The sequence below is a fragment of the Haliotis rubra genome, unplaced genomic scaffold, assembly GCF_003918875.1.
Source record: "Haliotis rubra isolate DU_JTF1 unplaced genomic scaffold, ASM391887v1 Scf132, whole genome shotgun sequence".
NCBI lineage: Eukaryota > Metazoa > Mollusca > Gastropoda > Lepetellida > Haliotidae > Haliotis > Haliotis rubra.
The window spans coordinates 985827-1011041 of record NW_025765248.1 but is presented as its reverse complement, the minus strand read 5'-3'; the positions used below and the strand labels follow the sequence as shown (position 1 = coordinate 1011041).

General features: G+C 40.7%; 1 protein-coding gene across 3 annotated transcripts in view; it reads left to right on the top strand.

Moving 5' to 3' along the window:
• The window catches only part of LOC124267557 (5-hydroxytryptamine receptor 1F-like), a 205730-nt gene that overhangs the window by 129754 nt on the left and 50761 nt on the right, over positions 1-25215 (top strand). Inside the window, exon 1 of one of the 3 annotated variants that reach the window (XM_046702502.1) lies at positions 17055-17492. The exons of the other annotated variants lie outside the window; for them this stretch is intronic. The gene's annotated coding sequence lies outside the window, so the exon portion shown is untranslated. Of the gene's footprint in view, positions 1-17054; positions 17493-25215 lie in introns of those variants that run through there. 3 annotated transcript variants of the gene reach the window in all.

The window sequence follows — 25215 nt, the reverse complement described above, 5'->3', positions numbered from 1 at the left end:
CAGTTTCTGGCCTCCTTTTTTATTATATTTCATGAATATATTTTATGAACCTTTTTTCTGTAATAAATGTTCATTTCAGACTATAGGCGTTCGTCTATCCATACCCTGTAAGTCATTATCTCTTTGTTGCTTAGCAACGTAATCAGGCAATATGCTGTCTACATGGTCAGAGTCTGTAGATAATCAAGCTGTGACCAGACGATCCAGTGATTAACGTTATGAGAAGTCTACTTACGAACATCGTCCTAGATTGACTCCCCAACTTTCTTATTGTGCACATAGACGCTGAAAACAATGCATGAGAAAATATAAACCACGTCCCGTAAAATCCCTGCCCACATCACTGTACCATGCTAGATAATGAGGCTACCGTAAGTGACAAACGTGTGACAGGAGATGAGAAATATGTCACACGATATATTATTAGGTGCATGTAACTGCATTATAATGATATGCACCAAACAGCTGCGAGTCAGTTATTACCTCGTCATGAATATTTAGCAGTTATATAATCTCCATCCATATATATAACATTCCACCAGCACGCTAGATATGCCTCGCTGACTTCTGTATATGTGAAAACGGTTTATTGAGGTAAGTTTAGGTTTTTATTGAAAGGACATTCGCTATTGAAAGGACATTCGCTATTGAAAGGACATTCGCAAAGAAGCTTACAATCACATGTCTGTGTTCTTTATGGGAACTGAGACCCCATGCATTAATCTTCCGTTTATTTTCAAGCTTGTTCGTATACAATTGTATAGTTCCTTCAGTACAGAAGGTAATGTGATATGAGGCTTTATAGGATGTAGATAATGTCTCTGGTACATTGTATGATTTAATATGATGCTGTGCCGGTTTTACCAACAAATGTTTGAATATTGGTGGTAGATCACTGGGGCTTAATTCCCTTTTAACAATATTCAACAATATCACGGTTAGAGGCAGGTAGAATAGGATTCACGCGTTTTATCCATATGTGAATAAAATAGGCGTGACAAGCGAACGCTGTAACGACTGAGCTATCACTTAAGAACTCACATCACATATAAATTGTGTAGTCATAATAATTCCCGACCCATAATCCGGGTTAGAATTAGTCTTCAGAAAAGTATGCATGTCGTAAGGGGCGACAAACGGGATCGCCTTGCATGATGAAAATTACCGAGTGCGGATTTAAACAAAACACAAACATAATAAGTCATAATAGGGTTCGAACCCAGAATCCAGAGGTACGAGTCAAAACTGGTCCCAATTTCACTACCCATGTTATTGAATTTATATCACACATGTTATTCTCTCGGCAACACCGAGTCCCATTGGGCGTCTCTTCAAAGTTATTGTTGCAAGGCAGGCATGTGTCGGCATAATGGACCAGTGTCATCTTTCATGCTGAAATCTTTCCTAACACAAACAGGTGATTCAGAAGCAGTGCAACATGTAGGCTGTACAAAGTTCACCACTGTACACTGCCGTCGCCATGTTCGAGACAATTGTTTTGACAGTCGTTGCACCAAACAAACGCCCCCGGCTCGCCACCTGCTTCCCCAGTTCGTCCTGCCTGTATTATGGTTGGTTAGTCATGATAATTATAAGACAGTTGAAACTATTTTATAATTAAACAAATTGTGAGCATTTTCGTTATTTTCTGTTGACTGTACCATTTCCTTGATTATGATAACGATGTTGTGACTTAAATTTGTGTTATTGTCCAACATCACCTTGAATAACGGCTACATTAGTTCACTGATTTGACAATTACGACAATCGGATATAGATATCTTACAGGGCCCTGACTGATACAGATCCGTATTAATCTCACACGCATATTGACATCATATTCACATACAGATATATATCACCGCCACATGTAGATGTATATCATCGTTACATACAGATATCATATCACCACCACATGTAGATGTATATCATCGTTACATACAGATGTATATCACCACCACATGTAGATGTATATCATCGTTACATACAGATATATATCACCACCACATGTAGATGTATATCATCGTTACATACAGATGTATATCATCGTTACATACATATATATATCACCACCACATGTAGATGTATATCGTCGTTACATACAGATGTATATCACTGTCACACACAGATGTATATCATCGTTACATGTAGATGTATATCATCGTTACATACAGATATATATCCCCGCCACATGTAGATGTATATCATCGTTACATACAGATATATATCACCGTCACATGTAGATGTATATCATCGTTACATGTAGATGTATATCATCGTTACATACAGATATATATCACTGTCACACACAGATGTATATCATTGTTACATACAGATATATATCACCGTCACATGTAGATGTATATCATCGTTACATACAGATGTATATCACTGTCACACACACAGATGTATATCATCGTTACATACAGATGTATATCACTGTCACACAGATGTATATCATCGTTACATACAGATGTATATCACCGTCACATGTAGATGTTTATCATCTTTACATACAGATGTATATCACTGTCACACAGATATATATCATCGTTACATACAGATGTATATCATCGTTACATACAGATGAATATCACTGTCACATACACATGTATATCATCGTTACATACAGATGAATATCACTGTCACATACACATGTATATCATCATTACATACATATATATGCCCATGTGGGATAACCAATATATCACATATTTTATGTTATCTGGCACAGTTTTAGCTGATGCAATGAAGAACCTAGATGAACATCTAATTACTCGGGTTTGATACCCCACATTGGTACAATGTGTAAAGCAAATTTCTGGTGTCCGCCGGCGTGATATTGCTAAAGGAGGCGTTAAACAAATACTCACTCACTCAGACAAGGACAATACTTTATGTACTGAAGACTGCATACTGCGATATGACTAAGTGTGTGATACGAGCATTAACAGTTGAGGTGTAATCATATATTTGTTCCAGTGGTGTATGTCACAGTAACATACCTCAATCCCTCATGCCAAGAAAGTGCCTGTAAATAAGTGTCAACGCAAAATGCTTTGTAAATATCTTGTGTAAACTGGATTACAAATGTAGTTACTCTCTGAAAGAAATATGAAAACGTGAGTTAATGTAATTAGCACCATTCGTTTACATTTCCTTCTCTGAAATCAATAATATCTGAATACAATTACTGGCGTAATTAACTTATGGACATGTTTCACAACATCATAATTGTATCGACCGCGTACTTTCCTGACAAACCATATCCTACTGCAGCAACATTAATCCATGCAAACATCATATTATATTTCCTCGATCGCGACATATGCAATGAAGCAGAAGGTTTGGCAGAGAATGGGGGCGTGGCAGCCTGGCGGTTAAAGCGTTCACTTGTCACACTGATGATTCAGATTCGATTCACAAATTGAGTACAATGTGTGAAGCCCATTTCTTGCCCCCGCCGTGATATTGCGGGAATATTGCTATAATATATAAAATTTCATTTTGGGGATGTTTTTACTCCTCAGCAACCCATGCTATTCGCAAGAGGCGACTGACAGTGGTCACTCGCAGACTTGGTTGACATATGTCATCGTATCCATATTGCTTAGATCGATGCTCATGCTGTTGATCACCGGATTGTCTGGTCCAGACTCGAGTGTTAACAGACCGCCGCCATATAGCTGGAATATTGCTGAGTGTGGCGTTAAACAACAAACCAACCACCCATTAACCCCACCACGACCCATTCCCTCCAAACAATTGTCCACTTTGCAAGATGTCTCCACTAGCCAAATACATAACGATACCTGAACGCCTCCTGACACTGAACATCTATAAAGGTTCAATATAGGTTTAGTCGTGAACCCTGCAGGTAAGAGAAAACCAAACAGCGTTTCCTTGGTGGACACAATGACCTCAACACGCGCCAGTACATAAATATTATAGATTACTGCACCTGCTTTGTTAGCGAAACTATAGACAGCATGTGGACAGAGACAGGTAGCGGCCATTATGTAGCAGATAAAGGAGACAATATCGCGGGAAAAACGATGAAACAAACCATTGAGAAACAAGCAGTTGTTCTGCAGAGGTCTCGCCGACCTTTCCCTTGCGAGTCGTGTGTCTCGACGTTGTCTAAAAATGAATGCGGTCCAATTTTATTTCAATGTACTTTATTTCAACAGAACTTAAACAAGGTATGGAAATAATACCTTTTTAATTTGTGTTATTTCATAAGTCTGCGGCAGGAATATTATTCGTTTGAAGTTTGACAATGCATTTTGTGCATTAATTTAATTTATGGTTTTTCATCACCAGAAAAATGAGAATTAGATTTAATTTGAAACTATTTATATGTGTGGTAACTTAGTCCCTAACTTGGAACAGTTCATTTATTGTAGTAATCTCTTTATGTTTAGATACAGTGATGTTTACTGGTTTATTCAATCGCTTAGTCAAGACCCAACCATTATACTTGGTCATGTAACTTTATCGGCAGTCGCCATGATGACGAAATGCAAACTGTGTGAATCGTGACACCAGGTGTTCATGTAATGGTGTCCAGCGTTCTCACAATCTAGGCCACGTTCAGGATGCCTGTACGGAAGTTCTATTTATATATCACCTGACGTGACTATCAATACAAGTCCTTATTTACTCTGAAGGTATAAAGTTCCGTATGGCTCATGTTGCTTTGAAGAAGGCCTACACTTTATCACTCGCCATTCTCGGCTGTAAGCATTGGTACAGGCACATCTTTAGCCAACCCCACCTTACAGTCTCCGTCAAACACATTGTTAAATGTACTGGTAGGTCCGTTCTCTGCCTTCAGTCTCCATCAAACACATTGTTGCATGCACTGGTAGGTCGGTTCTCTGCCTTCAGTGTCCGTCAAACACATCGTTACATGCACTGGTAGAGCGGTTCTCAGCTTTCAGTCTCGGTCAAACACATTGTTACATGCAATGGTAGGGCGGTTCTCTGCCTTCAGTCTCGGTCAAACACATTGTTACATGCACTGGTAGGCCGTTCTCTGCCTTCAGTCTCCGTCAAACACATTGTTGCATGCACTGGTAGGTCAGTTCTCTGCCTTCAGTCTCCGTCAAACACATTGTTACATGCACTGGTAGTCCTTCTATGTCTTCAGTCTCCGTCAAACACATTGTTACATGCACTGGTAGGTCCGTTCTCTGCCTTCAGTCTCCGTCAAACACATTGTTACAGACACTCCTGTTCACTGCCTTCAGTCTCCGTCAAACACATTGTTACATACACTTGTTACAGTCTCCGCACTGGTAGGTCACTGGTTCTCTTCTCTGCCTTCAGTCTCCGTCAAACACATTGTTACATGCACTGGTAGGTAGGCCTTCGGTTCTCTGCCTTCAGTTCTCCCAGTCTCCGTCAAACACATTGTTACATGCACTGGTAGGTCGGTTCTCTGCCTTCAGTCTCCGTCAAACACATTGTTTACATGCACTGGTAGGTCGGTTCTCTGCCTTCAGTCTCCGTCAAACACATTGTTACATGCACTGGTAGGTCGGTTCTCTGCCTTCAGTCTCCGTCAAACACATTGTTACATGCACTGGTAGGTCGGTTCTCTGCCTTCAGTCTCCATCAAACACATTGTTGCATGCACTGGTAGGTCGGTTCTCTGCCTTCAGTCTCCGTCAAACACATTGTTACAGACACTGGTAGTCCCGTTCACTGCCTTCAGTGTCCGTCAAACACATTGTTACAGACACTGGTAGTCCCGTTCTCTGCCTTCAGTGTCCGTCAAACACATTGTTACAGACACTGGTAGGTCTGTTCTCTGCCTTCAGTCTCCGTCAAACACATTGTTACAGACACTGGTAGTCCCGTTCTCTGCCTTCAGTCTCCGTCAAACACATTGTTACATGCACTGGTAGGTCCGTTCTCTGCCTTCAGTCTCCGTCAAACACATTGTTACATGACACTGGTAGTCCCGTTCTCTGCCTTCAGTCTCCGTCAAACACATTGTTACAGACACTGGTAGTCCCGTTCTCTGCCTTCAGTGTCCGTCAAACACATTGTTACATGCACTGGTAGTCCCGTTCTCTGCCTTCAGTCTCCGTCAAACACATTGTTACAGACACTGGTAGTCCCGTTCACTGCCTTCAGTGTCCGTCAAACACATTGTTACAGACACTGGTAGTCCCGTTCTCTGCCTTCAGTGTCCGTCAAACACATTGTTACATGCACTGGTAGGCCCGTTCTCTGCCTTCAGTCTCCGTCAAACACATTGTTACAGCACTGGTAGTCCCGTTCTCTGCCTTCAGTCTCCATCAAACACATTGTTACATGCACTGGTAGGTCGGTTCTCTGCCTTCAGTCTCCGTCAAACACATTGTTACATGCACTGGTAGGTCGGTTCTCTGCCTTCAGTGTCCGTCAAACACATTGTTACATGCACTGTTAGGTCGGTTCTCTGCCTTCAGTCTCCGTCAAACACATTGTTACCTGCACTGGTAGGCCCGTTCTCTACCTTCAGTCTCCGTCAAACATATTGTTAGAGGCACTGGTAGGCCCGTTCTCTGCCTTCGGTCTGCCTTCTAGTACACAATCAGTTTTACGTGTCATGACCTCAAGATTTCGGTACAATAACAGGATGACAGCGTAATAATGTGAATCCAAAACACAGTGTGTCCCTTACTGACAGGATCTTCTTGTCGTGGGCTCAGGTCCCGATTATGATCCTTGGGTCACCAACAGTAACAGCGTCTACAGCATCGTCATGACTTACACGCATTTATCACACATTTGACAGGTATGACTTTAATTCACTCATTCACTCAAGGATGTATAGAAATACATCTTATCGTATCACATTACAACGTCGACAATGACTGCCATAATTGGTGAATGTAAGGTAGTGTCCGTGTGGTAACTAAATAAACACCCAACGTTTACAAAGCACAAGGATCTACTCAGTGACTGAGGGCGCTCCTCAATACGGGTTGCCCCGCCCTATATTCAGGGGCTCACGTGTCACTAGGTTTTCCTGGGTAGACAACACTTCCTGCTTCTGTATGCCATCCTATTTTAAACGTTGTTCCTCTCAGGTCACGGTCGTACATCAAGTTTGGTGAATGATTTTTTAGCAACACCATAGGGTGGTGAATGATTTGTTAGCAACACCATAGGGTGGTGAATATTTTCTTAGCAACACCATAGGGTGGTGAATATTTCTCAACAACAGCTTGGTGTACATGTGATGAATGATTTCTTAGCAATACCATAGTGTGGTGAATAATTTGTTAGCAACACCATAGGGTAGTGAATGATATGTTAGCAACACCATAGTATGGTGAATGATTTCTTAGCAACACCATAGTGTGGTGAATGATTTGTTAGCAACACCATAGGGTGGTGAATGATTTCTTAGCAACACCATAGGGTGATGATTGATTTGTTAGCAACACCATAGGGTGATGAATGATTTCTTAGCAACACCATAGGGTGATTTGATTTGTTAGCAACACCATAGGGTGATGAATGATTTCTTAGCAACACCATAGGGTGGTGAATGATTTCTTAGCAACACCATAGGGTGATGAATGATTTCTTAGCAACACCATAGGGTGGTGAATGATTTGTTAGCAACACCATAGTATGGTGAATGATTTCTTAGCAACACCATAGGGTGATGAATGATTTGTTAGCAACAACATAGTGTGGTGAATGATTTGTTAGCAACACCATAGGGTGGTGAATGATTTGTTAGCAACACCATAGGGTGATGAATGATTTCTTAGCAACACCATAGGGTGGTGAATGATTTCTTAGCAACACCATAGGGTGATGAATGATTTCTTAGCAACACCATAGGGTGATGAATGATTTCTTAGCAACACCATAGGGTGATTTGATTTTTCTTAGCACACCATTCTTAGCAACACCATAGGGTGGTGAATGATTTGTTAGCAACACCATAGGGTGGTGAATGATTTCTTAGCAACACCATAGGGTGATGAATGATTTCTTAGCAACACCATAGTGTGGTGAATGATTTCTTAGCAACACCATTGGGTGGTGAATGATTTCTTAGCAACACCATAGGGTGGTGAATGATTTGTTAGCAACACCATAGGGTGATGAATGATTTCTTAGCAACACCATAGGGTGGTGAATGATTTCTTGGCAACACCATTTGTGGTGAATGATTTCTTAGCAACACCATTGGGTGGTGAATGATTTCTTAGCAACACCATAGGGTGATGAATGATTTATTAGCAACACCATAGTGTGGTGAATGATTTCTTAGCAACACCATAGGGTTATGAATGATTTCTTAGCAACACAATAGGGTGGTGAATGATTTCTTAGCAACACCATAGGGTGGTGAATGATTTCTTAGCAACACCCTACGGTGGTAAATGATTTCTTAGCAACACCATAGGGTGGTGAATGATTTGTTATCAACACCATAGGTTGGTGAATGATTTCTTAGCAACACCATAGGGTGGTGAATGATTTGTTATCAACACCATAGGGTGATGAATGATTTCTTAGCAACACCATAGGGTGGTGAATGATTTCTTAGCAACACCATAGTGTGGTGAATAATTTGTTAGCAACACCATAGGGTGATGAATGATTTCTTAGCAACACCATAGGGTGATGAATGATTTATTAGCCACACCATAGGACGGTGAATGATTTCTTAGCAACACCATAGGGTGGTGAATGATTTCTTAGCAACACCATACGGTGGTGAATGATTTCTTAGCAACACCATAGGGTGGTGAATGATTTCTTAGCAACACCATAGGGTGGTGAATGATTTCTTAGCAACACCATAGGGTGGTGAATGATTTCTTAGCAACACCATAGGTTGGTGAATGAGTTCTTAGTAACACCATAGGGTGGTGAATGATTTCTTAGCAACACCATAGTGTGGTAATATCTATTGTGATAAATCCTGGCAGCACAGTGGGATATGGGTGGCATTCACTTCTAGCAATTTTCTTTTATTTCTATTCTTTTTAATGAAACCTCTGACCACCCTCTCTTGCCTCATCCTCTGAATAAACTGACTTGGATTTAACCGACATATCGAATTCTCACATTTCCTGTCATCTATAATGAAGTCTTAAGTGATTTCGAGTTTCACGATTGTCAGGCAACGAGTTTTGTTCTGGGAGGCCAAAGATCTCAATCGGGGTGAATCAGCGCGTCTTGGCACGGCAAAGGGAGACAACTCTTTCCCCAAAGTATTCATGAATTGAACAAGCAGTTGATGAAATCCAATGTCCGCTTTCCTGCTTCAGAACATGCTTGTGTACAGCCGAGATATGAAACACATGACGTCATGCTCAATATCAGTGCAATTGCCGATTGTATGCTAATTTTATACTGATTAGAATCAGATAAGTCAACGATCACATCAACATATATCTATTTCTGTCCCCATTAAAGATACATAAATAGTTTTAGGACAAGACGATGACCCTGAAAGCTAACAGGCTGGTTGTGTCCCCACATGACTTCGTCACTATGACTATGCATGCTTATACGTCTAAGTATAGAATAAATGAGCCGTAGATCGGTCTCAGGTCCCAGCAGTGTTTAAACAAACGTTTAAATGTAAATATGTTTGTAAATGCACAGTGACTTTAAACAAATAATGACGGGATAAAAGTAAGGTTGTGTCATCATATGTATTCTTGGTGTAACGATATCAGTGATAGCCTGGTTATGAGACTGGCATTAGATAATATGCATGTGACGTTGACTGGTATACTGTCTGGTATCAGCTGCATGCTCTGACGCATGATCTTCTAGTACGTACAATCTTCGTAAATACGTTGCATACGGTGTCTCGGTTGTATAAAAATATCGCGGTTGTGGTACGATTGTGTGGGTTCATAGCGTTAACGTTGTCGTGCAGGGATCCAAGCGTTAACGTTGTCGTGCAGGGATCATAGCGTTAACGTTGTCGTGCAGGGATCATAGCGTTAACGTTGTCGTGCAGGTATCATAGCGTTAACGTTGTCGTGCAGGGATCATAGCGTTAACGTTGTCGTGCAGGGATCATAGCGTTAACGTTGTCGTGCAGGGATCATAGCGTTAACGTTGTCGTGCAGGGATCATAGCGTTAACGTTGTCGTGCAGGTATCATAGCGTTAACGTTGTCGTGCAGGGATCATAGCGTTAACGTTGTCGTGCAGGGATCATGGCGTTAACGTTGTCGTGCAGGGATCATAGCGTTAACGTTGTCGTGCAGGTATCATAGCGTTAACGTTGTCGTGCAGGTATCATAGCGTTAACGTTGTCGTGCAGGTATCATAGCGTTAACGTTGTCGTGCAGGGATCATAGCGTTAACGTTGTCGTGCAGGGATCATAGCGTTAACGTTGTCGTGCAGGTATCATAGCGTTAACGTTGTCGTGCAGGTATCATAGCGTTAACGTTGTCGTGCAGGGATCATAGCGTTAACGTTGTCGTGCAGGGATCATAGCGTTAACGTTGTCGTGCAGGGATCATGGCGTTAACGTTGTCGTGCAGGGATCATAGCGTTAACGTTGTCGTGCAGGGATCATAGCGTAGGTATCATAGCGTTATTGTTGTCGTGCAGGTATCATAGCGTTAACGTTGTCGTGCAGGTATCATAGCGTTAACGTTGTCGTGCAGGTATCATAGCGTTAACGTTGTCGTGCAGGTATCATAGCGTTAACGTTGTCGTGCAGGGATCACAGCGTTAACGTTGTCGTGCAGGGATCATAGCGTAGGTATCATAGCGTTATTGTTGTCGTGCAGGTATCATAGCGTTAACGTTGTCGTGCAGGTATCATAGCGTTAACGTTGACGTGCAGGGATCATAGCGTTAACGTTGTCGTGCAGGGATCCAGGTATCATAGCGTTAACGTTGTCGTGCAAGTATCATAGCGTTAACGTTGTGGTGCAGGTATCATAGCGTTAACGTTGTCGTGCAGGGATCATAGCGTTAACGTTGTCGTGCAGGGATCATAGCGTTAACGTTGTCGTGCAGGTATCATAGCGTTAACGTTGTCGTGCAGGTATCATAGCGTTAACGTTGTCATGCAGGGATCATAGCGTTAACGTTGTCGTGCAGGGATCATAGCGTTAACGTTGTCGTGCAGGTATCATAGCGTTAACGTTGTCGTGCAGGGATCATAGCGTAGGTATCATAGCGTTATTGTTGTCGTGCAGGTATCATAGCGTTAACGTTGTCGCAGGGATCATAGCGTTAACGTTGTCGTGCAGGGATCATAGCGTTAACGTTGTCGTGCAGGGATCATAGCGTTAACGTTGTCGTGCAGGGATCATAGCGTTAACGTTGTCGTGCAGGGATCATAGCGTTAACGTTGTCGTGCAGGTATCATAGCGTTAACGTTAGTCTGAAAATGAAGAAAGTCTCAGGGCTCCTTTTCATTATATTTTTTTTTTCAGTAAAATATGTTCATTTCAGAGACTAGTTGTTAGTCTACGTTAACGTTGTCGTGCAGGGATCTTTGTGGTACGTTTGTCGCGAATGAATCTTAGCGTTATGTTGTGGTGGGATTCTGGTGTTAAGATTGTCCCAAATGAATCTTAACGTTACGTTTGACGCAAAGGGATCTTGGCGTTAACATTGTCCCAAATGAATTTTAGAGTTAAGATTTTAAGAAGATAAAGAAAGATATGTCAAGAATACACTCATTTTTCGTTGATGGTATGTAATGTAATGTACTGTGCTTGATTGATGATTGATCCCATGGAACTTCTTATTCCATACACAGTGTACGTTCAAATATCTGGTTATGATTATTTCTAGTTTGAGATGATCAGTATCATGCATCTGATGATGACCAGTTGATGACTAATATATCGCATATGACGACATTCAACCAGGGTATGACAACACATGCATATTCAGCGACGAAATGCAATTAATTCATTATTAGGGTAAACTATGAAACATATGACTATCATGCATTCAGAATAAGGATAAAATATGCATACAACAGGAGTTTGCAGGGTAGAATAGGCCCTTATTTACCATAATCATAGTGACAAATGGATCGGATGAATATCAGGATGGTCAGGCTTGATGTCACCGTACCCCGCCAGCATGAGGTGCTGCTCATGATATCAGTCACAGGTTTGTCTGGTCCAGACACTGTTAGGTAGAGTAGTGGTTAAAGCGCTCGCTAGTCACGCTGAAGACCCGGCTTCGATTTCACACATGGGTACAACTTGTGAGGCCATTTCTGGTGTCACCCGCCTTGATATTGCTGGAATATTGCTAAAGGCGGTGTAAAACTCAAATCACTCACTCACTCACCAGACTATCATTTACAGCCCTCGTGCTATAGACAGAGAATTGGTGAGTACGGGGTTTTGTAACAATGAAATCATATTTTATAAATGAGTAAATACTTTGCATTATACACATTTGAAAAAAAAGAAACGCATAAGCAATTTTTAGAAGAATTTATTGCCGCATGCGTTAGTTTAAGAGCAATTATTTCATGTAATTCCAATGGTGAAAAAGGTGAAAAGTCACACGACTATAGACAAAGAATTCGCCAACACAACAGCCTTTATTGTTATGTTTCTGTTTACTGGAGTCCACAAGATGACGTCAAAGTCAGTACTTTGTATGGCCACCATTGGCAGCAATTACTGTTCGGCACCGTCTCGGCACAGACTGGATAAGTCGACGAAGTCGCTCTGGAGGAATTCTTCCCCACTCTTTCTCCAATGCAATGGCCAGTTGTGGCAGTGTCTGGGTCGTATTTTGACGTTGACGTACACGTCGATCGAATTCATCCCATAGGTGTTCTATCGGGTTTAGATCAGGTTATCGTGAAGGCCATGGCAAGACATTGACGTTAGAATTAGCGTACCGTGCTGTATTTGACGTAGTGTTGTCATGCAGGAACAACTCCCTCTGTCAGTCCATAATCGGAAACCCATGAAGATCCGAGTTAGAATTGATTTTCAGTAACCCATGCTTGTCGTAAGAGGCGAATCGCGGGATCAGGTGGTCAGGCTCGCTGACTTGGTTGACACATGTCATCGTATCCCAATTGCTTGGAACTTTGCTCATGATGTTGATCACTGGATTGTCAGATCCAGACTCGATTATTTACAGACCGCCGCCATGTAGCTGGAATATTGCTGAGTGCGACGTTAAACAACCAGCCAACCAAATTCTCCTGAACCACCACTAAATCAGATCTTTCTGTGCTGGATATCTCACCCATGACACTGCCTCCACCGAATCTGTCGACCTGTCGAATGCAATTAGGGACAAAACGTTCATTTCTCCGACGGTAAACACACTGTCTGTCTTCCATCTCGCTGGTGAAGAAGAAATCGTGAATCATCCGCAAGCGATTGCGCCGATGAAAGTCTCTCAAAACAGGGGCGACAACTGGCCTTCTTGGTCGAATCCCCACTCCAAGCAATCGATTCCTGATAGTTTGGTCGGAAGTTCTTCTCAAACCAGAGATTTGTGCGTTGTGCAGTCTCCACGGCTGTGGCAAGACGATGACGCAAGTGAGTAACCCGGATGTAGCGGTTCTGGGCTTGGGTGGTAACTCTTGGACAGCCGATCCCAAAGGCGAGATATGGTGCTCTGATGAAATGTCGGGCAAATGCAGACTGCGACTCCCCAACTTCAAGGCGGCCTATGGCGATGTTTCTATCGGCGGCACTCAGTCGTGGCATGATGGGTTCCTCTTTTCCAGGCAAAAATGACACACAAAAAATGTCCAAATTAAACACAACGTTTGCCTTTTTATGGTGATCGATACCACATGCTTTTCCGCTTACTTGCACGTTGATTTTGCTTTGCATGTTTTCTTGGTGACATTTTGGCGAATATTTCTTCAAACGCTTCTAAAAGAAGGGAAACAGTTAAAATTGCCGCGTTTTCCCCGCTGAAGTCCTTTACAATCACACAAAGATGACGTTTTGGAAAGAACTAGTATACTTGTACTGTTTTTGCCGTTGCTACATGAATCCAATATTCTCAAAATCACCTATGCGTTTCTTTTTCTGAAGAGTGTACATGTAAGTATAATTATTTCTGAATGAGGATGCGCTGTGCTCACTGCATTGTTCAGGTGTAGCCATCTCTGCATTGGTGTGAGGTGAGGTGAGGTGAAATTGGGTTTAACGTCGTGCTTGAGAATATTTCGCTCATATGACGACGTGCATGCGTGTGTATGTGTATGTGCGGCTGCTTGTACTAGCCCAGACTTAAGCTGGTTTTATAGTGCTAGCTCACTGAGATACCATGCCGCAGTGAAGCATGAATACCCCACTCAGACACAGTATACTGACTCCGATCCGACCAGTCCTTGTTGTACCCAATAATGCCGAGCGCCAGGCAGGGACCAACAAGTACCATATTTTAACGTCTTTTGGTATGACGCGGTCGGGGATCGAACCCGCGACCTTCCGCTCTCCGGGCGGACGCTCTAACCACTACACCACGGAGGCGGTCTGCATTGGTGTGAACGCAAACACATTCCATTCAGTTGTTCATCCAATACTTCGGACAAAAAGCACATGCATTCATAGCCCGGTTGTAATTATCAAACACGCTCCTGCATACAACCCTGGCGATGACAGTTCACTACCTGCAAACACATATTGTCTCTACTCCATGGTAACTATTGTCACTAAATCCTGGGTAACTATTGTCACGAAATCCAGGGTAACGTGGCTTAATTCAGTTTTAAGGTCGATAATCGAATTCAAGAAGACCTGACTCTCTCAATGTTTACTTTTCATTTGTTTGTATCGACGATTCTCTAAACGCAATTTAGCCAGTTCCTTTATGCCCAGTTTAACAAGCTGATGAAAGCTAATGTCAACATAGGCGGTTGATCTGTTAATGCTGTATTTTTTTAATCTATTCGTTGTAGCAGTATTAGCGCGGATGCTAAAAATAAGCTACGTCACATCGCCGAGTGAAGAGGTCATGAGAACCTTAAAGGCGGACTGTACGGCAACTTATCGGGCATATACGTCCAGCTAATGTCCAGTTGTTGTATCAAGGGATTTGTATCCAGCCGCTACAGTGTGTCCTTGTAATTCGGGTTAGCATTAGCGCCAGGAAAATATCAACTAGAATCTGTTGGAACCGGACCATGACTAATCCGGATTTCTGTCAATCCAGGACCCACCTTACCACCCTGAATGTATTGCATTAGTTTATCATATGTAAAATCGAAAAGAAATATTTCTTCATTCATGTTCCTATCGTGTCACAGGGGACGCAACTCGTGCTAAAATTTCGTTAATCCATATTCCAGAGTAGACCAAGCTTGCAAGGAATGTCAATTACCCGAGCCTCACCCCCAGAAGCCCACCTAGGTAGAGGTTGTACATTTTAATTATTATTATTCCAATATGTTAATTGGTGTTAAGTAGTATTTATTCGAGAACCGTCAAACTCAGTTTGTATTCATAGATTACCCGCAAGTTCTCTTGTCTGCTGTTAATATTACCATACGGGTACCTGCGCCTACCCGGGGTGCTTGTATACGTAACATTGCACACCAACAATGAACTACACTCGAGTCGGCGATCTATGCTTCCTTCGTAACACGGCCCTGCTGAGCTCCGTCTTATCTGATCTGAAAACAATATCCACTAATCATTATATCTCAACATTTGGCTCACTTATGCGTTAAAATTATAGGTATAGCAGATCAGTACAAGAAGATAAACGAGCCCAGAAATGTCTGCCAGCTATATTGTTGCACGGCTACCAAATGGCTTCTGCTATTTTACAACTTAAGCCTGTGGCGAGAAACGAGATGCATTTGCCACACTAGTGTAGCATGGTATTCCGTAGCAGTCAACTTCGGCTTCGGCAGTAGTAAACCTATAAAAGAGTTCATCCACCCCTGTGAATGTTACGTGCTACTACTTAATAGTGAGTGAGTGAGTTAGTTAGTGAGTGAGCATGGTTTTACGCCGCTTTTAGCAATGCTCCATCAATATCACGGCGGGGGGCACCAGAAATGGGCTTCACACATTGTACCCATGTTGGGAACTCTCTAACCACTACGCTACCCCACCGCCCCTACTACTTACAAAATATTTCGAAATGGTATTCAGGAATGTATAAAGTATTATTCTAAATATATCCAACAGCTTTATCTAAGCATCTCGTGATATCGACTTAAAGTTTATCCGATGTGTGTATGAAATTAATATGTGTCAGTCAAACTCTGTTTGTGATTAAATTTCTGAATGCTGATAAGTATATAACCAGTAATTAAGTCGTGTGTACTATACCATGTATTAATGTTAAGTAAAATCTCCGGTTATAATGCTCCGGGGCTTAATTTCACTATTAGCGATGCGTGCAATTAATGACATTTATACCCGCACATGTCACGTGTCCTCATGGAGGGCGTTAGCGGTGTTCATTGCAGGCTAGTTTATTAAACTGTTCTACTTTTAGAATCGACAGCCTCTACATCTGCAGCTATGAAGGTCAAATTCATCATGACCGGTAATAGTAGACGTGAGCAATTATTTATATATACATATGTAAGAGAAATATGTTCAGTTTCCCTAGTATATATTTTCATGTTGAAAACATGTGTAAAGTGTTGAACTAAGAGGTATACTGTAACAATTCAGTAAACTAATACATTCCAGGTGTAAATATAAGCGATAATAATCGTATACTTATAAGAAAAGTGTGTGTCTAATTTGAGTTGGTCAGGACTAAATTTGCGATCTCAAATGGGCTTTGACTATTTAAAAGTATACTTTTGTCCAAGCACTAGCGGTTCAACACCGAATCTGTGCTTAGCTGAATAACATTATATTTTTAATTTTTAAACATATTATATCTTATTTGAAACTATGTACCGATTATCGGTATTGTGTTGAAGAATTTTGATAACGGGAGGGTTTTGTGGAGAGCCCGTGTGGTATAACCCGCTTTGCCTTTCATAAACTACACAAAAGCCGGTATAAGGGGGGAACACTCTCTGGATGTGTGCTCGAGGAAGCAGTGAGTGGGGATGTATAATACAGTACATATGCTAAAATAGACCGTGGAAGCTAAAAATAACGCTAGCATTTAGCGTGACGCGAAGGATTATTTTACAAAGCGTCCACGTTACCGCAGCACTACAGATCTTAATCTGCAACAGTCAAAGACTGCTCTCCCACTCCGAACGAGGATTCTAAATCCGCTAGTTCCCTGACCCAGTCAGAGCTCCGCCTAGAAGGAGGAGGTGGGTTTGAGTCGGGCTGGCAGATATTACAGCGTGCTGTACGCTAGACAACAGCGATTGAGCCAGTCATATAAAGTGCTTTCGTTTTTTGGTGATGAGGCGATTCGCTCTGGTGGTCATGTGTAACAACTGTGAACAGCTCTCATGAACTGGATTCAGTGGGAAATCTTTTTCCGGGTTGTATTAAATGAATGAGAAAGGGTGTCTACTCCTGACTTCAACTACATATGACTATTGGTTGCTGTAAAAGGTAGGTTGCTTGTATATTGACTGATATTTGGTTACATGTTTAATAGGTTAATTCAGGCCTCGTACAATATGGACGCGTTGTCTCAGAGGACATTCCGGCGTTCAGTGACTTTCAGTAACGACACGTGGTGGTGATCGGCGCTTGTATATAACCGTCAATCAGATTCTCTTACACTCGCTCAAGCCCGCGTACCAGGGTCAATATCACGCTCATGTCAGTCAGTCACTAACTCGGCTGTACATTCATGAATATTAATAATTACAGCATTCAACATATATTTATCTAGTTCATGTTAGTTTTGACGAGTCATATCTGTAAAGATAAGCAGACACTTGAACATCTATACAAACACCAAATGCCTTCGAGGTGTGGACGAGCTGGGTCGAGTCTTTGACAGATGTCCACATCTAATATTTAGCTCGTGCGTTGATTGATAAGTAATCGGTTGGGAAATTAGGTATATTAGGTGATTTATGTGTTTGACCCCGCTGTTCGGGTCCCGCGATAAACCGAGATTGGGAGCCCCATCTCGCGCCTGTATCTAAGGATCGTTTACACCGTGTTTTTATTGGAGGGAAAACACCCTTTAGCTGGATAAAGTTTCTCTCAACTTTAAACTCGACAGCTGTCGCGTCAAGCTCAATCGCAATGCTCGTAATGTAGGAATTCAAGAACGCAAGGCTGCATAGCAACATATTGATACTCGCATTATATGTTTTTACTTGTATCAACATAATATCACCATGTATATGTGTTATATTTGATATATTGCTATTTACATCATATCGAACAATTTGATTGAATTAATAATGAAACCAATAAAGTTTTACCCAGCGTTACATATGCACACCACGCCATGCTCAGTGCCTTACATAATATGAATGCAACTAATAACATTTTAACGATAATATTTATTGAAAACAACATCGGTAACTCCGTGCTAAGTGTAGCCAGGCATACCAGTAATATTTCACAAAAATACAGCATCAGCTGTTGCCATAGCTATAATCAATGCACATATCTAAACCTTCATACATGATAATATATCATTTCCCAAATTCTTATTCTACCCCACCTGTCAACACCTGGAACTCGTTTTCTAGGTAGTTGATGATCTTTCACCCCGCAAAACAGTAACAATCCGTGCTGTACAGGAATACCATTAACGTCTACCCACCTTTATATCTGACCCTAGTGAGCGTCCTGCCTACCGTGGGCTGTTTATCTGTTTAACGTTGTATAGCCGTGCATGACGATGCCTCGGGCTACCGTCCATCAACATAAATACTTACTTTCACCCTCACCTTCTTTGCAAATATCATTTTGACAAATCTAATCGCTTTTGCCAAAGGCAGTTGTAAAATACATGTGCATTATGATTTAGAGATTGGGGAAATGGGTTTATTGCCAACGTGATGATCGTTTAGTGTTTTCTTTACAGTGTTGTATATTGAATGATAAATCTAACAGGTTTGCCATACACCGTTGATATCGTTTTTAATAACATAAATTATATGCTGTCGGACAATAGTCAAAGCAGTTATTGAATTCGACATGTTTTATCGTGTCTTGACATGAACAACAGTATATTAGCAATTTGATGTGAGTCAGAAAAAGGATGTCTGTAGCATAATATACTCATGCCAATAATGGTTTTCACCCCCTTCAATTTTTTTAATTGGAGAGGGGGTGGAGGTGTGGGGGTTGGGGTGAGGGGGGTGACAACCATTATTGGCATGAGTATATAATCATTACACATAGGTTTAGTGACGGTGATAGTGATACTGTATACACTAGGAATCGTATAATATTTACATTATTGAATATGAGTTTGAAATGGGTATGATATATCATAGTAAATACAAAGTTTTTAATTATTTGAACTTTCTACGTTTGTTTATGTATATCACTTCTACATTGACCATAACAACTATCCTTGTGTTTTCCAATGTTAAAAAGTCCTGTAAACATCTGTATCTGGCATAGTGTTAGCATTGTGTAAGAAATGGAAGAATTTATTTCAATTTAATGTTGAGTGTAGAAACGTAGATTTAACATTCATACGACCTATTTTTAAAAAGTAAGCTTTGCTATGCGTTTTTATATACATTAAAGAAACTGTAATGAACATTTTATCATAATTCTGATACAGTTGCCCCTTAATGAGACATTAAATTTGACGCCACTTAACATCAACCCCCGTTAGGATCCAGGTAGCTGATTACACACCTGTACGTGTATTTCATGTTTTGGCGTTCTCAACAGGGGCTGTTCATTTCGCTGCATGTGATCAGGATATGTGCATTTTATTACAACCTGGGTCTTGTTCGTTTCAAGCTGCACTTAATAAGAGATAATCACCAATATACACCTGGCACGCTTCCAACAGAGCCCAGAATATACACCATAAACAATGTTATCTCATGATTGACAGGTTTTGACAGCTACAAGCAATCTATGGCCATTAAATAGAAACGATGAGCTTTATATAGTACACGAGGGATATCGTACTTTAAATTAATGAAATTTTTAAATATCATGCAAAATATAACGATTCTGATCTTTACAAAATAGATGTTAATATAAATTATTATTAGCAGACATGTTGGAGTTCGATTCGATATACAAATGACCTCTGACCTCCTCGACGCTAAGGTTGTATTTTTCATGAATGCACTTTAGAACGCGTTTGTTGACTGATGACAAACTCTTGCGGTAGAAGCGACAGTTGTTTGGGAATATCTGAAGGGAAGTCACATGTGCAATTTTGCATGACAAATACATGTCAGGATAGGAGTATGTCATTGCTTATCGTAAACATGATATCAGTTTCGTTGGATATGTAACCTTTGGGACTAGTTCAATCACCGAGGAAGAAAGGACACCTGTACAGAGTAAGTCTCTAGTAATACCGTGATAGTATGTCTCTTTGTTTCATATCTACTGGTTACATTAGTTCTAGATCAATCGCCCAGATTAACGAATATCCGTATTAACAAATCATGAGTATGTAGTAATGTCCTTGGAATATAGCATAACAGCTGTACAGTATAAGTCTTGATATCCTGACTGACGGCGTCCGGATTAACGAGGTCTGACTTGGACATATACTGCTTCAACACAAAAGAGTTATTTACATAAAGCGTTGATATTACACTCTACAACTGACATGTGGTATTTTAGAATGGCCTATTACGTAGTCACAATCATTAACCGCCTGCGTGATATACGATAGAGGAAAACATTTATGAAGATGTCATAGACGACAGATATCAATATATGAGTTATCCTCGTCGTCGTCTGCAGGTAATATGTAGTATCCTCGACATCGTCTACAACTAATATGTATTATCCTCGACATCGTCTACAACTAATATGTGTTATCCTCGACATCGTCTACAGGTAAAATGTATTATCCTCGACATCGTCTACAACTAATATGTGTTATCCTCGACATCGTCTACAGGTAATATGTATTATCCTCGGCATCGTCTACAGGTAATATGTATTATCCTCGACAGCGTCTACAACTAATATGTGTTATCCTCGGCATCGTCTACAGGTAATATGTATTATCCTCGACATCGTCAACAGGTAAAATGTATTATCCTCGACATCGTCTACAGGTAAAATGTATTATCCTCGACATTGTCTACAGGTAATATGTATTATCCTCGACATCGTCTACAACTAATATGTGTTATCCTCGACATCGTCTACAGGTAAAATGTATTATCCTCGACATCGTCTACAACTAATATGTGTTATCCTCGACATCGTCTACAGGTAATATGTATTATCCTCGGCATCGTCTACAGGTAATATGTATTATCCTCGACAGCGTCTACAACTAATATGTGTTATCCTCGGCATCGTCTACAGGTAATATGTATTATCCTCGACATTGTCTACAGGTAATATGTATTGTCCTCGACATCGTCTACAGGTAATATGTATTATCCTCGGCATCGTCTACAGGTAATATGTATTATCCTCGACATCGTCAACAGGTAAAATGTATTATCCTCGACATCGTCTACAGGTAATATGTATTATCCTCGACATTGTCTACAGGTAATATGTATTATCCTCGACATTGTCTACAGGTAATATGTGTTATCCTCGACATCGCCTACAGGTAAAATGTATTATCCTCGACATTGTCTACAGGTAATATGTATTATCCTCGACATTGTCTACAGGTAATATGTGTTATCCTCGACATCGCCTACAGGTAAAATGTATTGTCCTCGACATCGTCTACAACTAATATGTGTTATCCTCGGCATCGCCTACAGGTAAAATGTATTATCCTCGACATCGTCTACAGGTAATATGTATTATCCTCGACATTGTCTACAGGTAATATGTATTGTCCTCGACATTGTCTACAGGTAATATGTATTGTCCTCGACATCGTCTACAGGTAATATGTATTATCCTCGACATTGTCTACAGGTAATATGTATTGTCCTCGACATCGTCTACGGGTAAAATGTATTATCCTCGACATTGTCTACAGGTAATATGTATTGTCCTCGACATCGTCTACAGGTAATATGTATTATCCTCGACATTGTCTACAGGTAATATGTATTGTCCTCGACATCGTCTACGGGTAAAATGTATTATCCTCGACATTGTCTACAGGTAATATGTATTATCCTCGACATTGTCTACAGGTAATATGTATTGTCCTCGACATCGTCTACAGGTAATATGTATTGTCCTCGACATCGTCTACAACTAATATGTGTTATCCTCGACATCGTCAACAGGTAATATGTATTATCCTCGACATCGTCTACAGGTAATATGTATTGTCCTCGACATCGTCAACAGGTAATATGTAGTATCCTCGACATCGTCTACGGGTAAAATGTATTATCCTCGACATCGTCTACGGGTAAAATGTATTATCTTCGACATCGTCTACAGGTAATATGTAGTATCCTCGACATCGTAATATGTCGCCAGCGTATCGCGTTATGTTAATATTGTAGACGAGCTTGTGCTATGTAATAAACAGGTCGTGTACTTAGAGACATTTCTGGGTTTCGTCTGACAATCATTAATATTGTAACATTTTTATTATTTCTGTGAAACGTTATCATATATTGTACAGATTGTCATTCTCAAGATTAGGGCCAGGGAACATGTACAAGCAAAGCTCACAAAGAGTCCAATGGAATTTCAAACTTGTTGAAACTACAAGCTCTCTGTTTTTGCATCATGATGGATGGGCGTGAAATGTAGAAGCCGTGTGTCGACAAAAAGCATGTTTATTTGTAATTTGCAACAACTACACACACGGTTGAAATCATTAAGGGAAATTCTCAGAAGATTATACACGGCAAGCGTCTTTTTAATCATCATAAAACCCATTTCTATTTGTTGCATGTTGGTTTTTTCCTTCCAGCTGGAGAATGTCATAGGTCGGATATTGTGTAGGATCTACTTCTGTGTATTTTCGCTTTAATGTGTTAGTGTCTGTGTCGGCGTGGTGTTATTTACCGTGGGTGGGGGTGGGGGGCTGGTAGTGAGCTGTATTGACAGGCTACTAGTCTGTCTCACAGTCCCTGAACCATATTATTTTCCCTACTGCCAAGCCATCTCTGCAATGCTAAAGCCCTAAATGAAGCAGCTCTAGATTTCCAGGTCTCCCTAGGGGTCCTTTTCAATTTAAATGGATCTATTTGTTACTATCAAAATTCTATATATTCAGGGACTAAGGCTTTAGTTTGTCTAATAGGCCACGTCACTCATGATAATCACACACCAGGACAAATGTTGCAACAAGGAAAGTTACTGACATTCAGTATTGTTCTTTTTATTTCACTACACAATCAATAAACTACCAGGACAGTATTTGGTTCATACCAGGTTCAGATCGGGTTCAGGTCCTTCCACGTCATGTAGTTCAGATACAGATTAGAATCAAATTCACCAATCAGTCAATTTCAGGTCAGGTTCAGGCGAGGTGCAGATCTGGTTCGGAGTAGATACAAATATATCAGTAGTTGAGTTTTACGTCTCATCGACGTTTCAGCCATTTAGTGACGCGACCAAGTATGCATTCGTACACTTTAAATAGATCAGTAACAGCATCATACAAATGAATATAATTTTGTGTATTGGCTGCTTATATATGCGTGTATGAAGTTATATATTAACAGACCAGAGGCCCGTTTCACAACGCCCTCGTAAGCCGAAGAACTTTTCTCGTAGCATTCGCACTTTCTATACTGTAACATTGACTTACGATAGTCGTAGCGCTACAAGAGCTTTGTGAAACGGGGCCCAGGAAAACAATCCTAGTCATTGGCAGAGACCATATACCGATATATGGTCTCTGTCATTAGTAACTATCGCAAGAGGTCAACGTACCCATGACATTTCCCAGTCAAAGATTCTTATGAACACCACAGTCTAAGCATGTAATAGCCCTTCTTGTATTTCAAATAACTAGTTAATATTCTGTTGTGGAATAATTTCACAGGCGTTGGACAGGAATTACTGTGCTATATATTCTGCTTAAATATACAACCACACACAGTGTGACCTCATTAAAACGAAATCAACTGTCCGGTCAAACAAGAAATATGTGTTTGATGGCGTTGTATGTGATATGGCTATCATAGATGGTTGTGGGACCTCTGTTTCAGTAACTGATTTCAGCCTAGTGACGTATTATATGAATATTTTAGGTCAAAGTCTCTTTGCAAGTGTTTGGTTTTGAGGTTTTATCGTTAAGCTGCACAACACTATAGTCAAATGAAATAATCAATCACTGTTAGATTTAATTTCTACCCTCCAGAGTTAATTATTTCCCAATGCATGTATATCACATGTACTCAAATTACATGTATAATTAACGCTATATGAATGTTGAATCATTATGAAACAATTAGCAATATATGCTGCGTTAAACACACACACACACACACACACACCAAACTAAACCGTTGATATCAATTCATAATAGCGTAATAATATGCTCATAAGTGAATAGGTGAGTGAGTTTAGTTTTACGCCGCATTCAGCAATATTCCAGCTACATGGCGGCAGCCTGTAAATAGTCTAGTCTGGACAAGACAATCCAGTGATCAAAAGCACGAGCATCGATCTACGCAACTGGGAACCGATGAGAAGTGTCAACCAAGTCAGCGAGCCTGACCACCTGATCCCGTTAGTCGCTTCTCACTGGGTTACTGAAGATCAATTCTAACCCGGATCTTCACGGGTAATATGCTCATAAAACCTATCGAAGATATATTTCTGTATTTTCAAATTGTCAGTTCAACAAACTACATGTATAAGTTTAGATTTGTAAAAATATAAGTGAGTGATATTTTTACAGCATATTTATTTGTAGGTGTCATTTTTAACCCCGAAACATATACACATAATCATGTCATGATTCTGGTTGATAAACTCTGCACTGACCGTCATAATTGTTTATCTGTTTCATGTTGGAATTCTGTTCTTAACAGTCAGGAAGACAGCTCCGTGTCCTTGCTACAATGCACGGTCAAATTTGAAATATCTAAATACAATTTTATAAATAAAAAACCTATCAAGTGCACAAAAATGACGCCATGAGGATACCACCATGACAATGTGTGCAGGGAATTGCTAGCTCTCGCTGAAAAGAACAACACAAGTCAATATCGCAGACAAGCAATAGACTTCAAGACTCGAGTAATTTCCAATATTGTGTTTC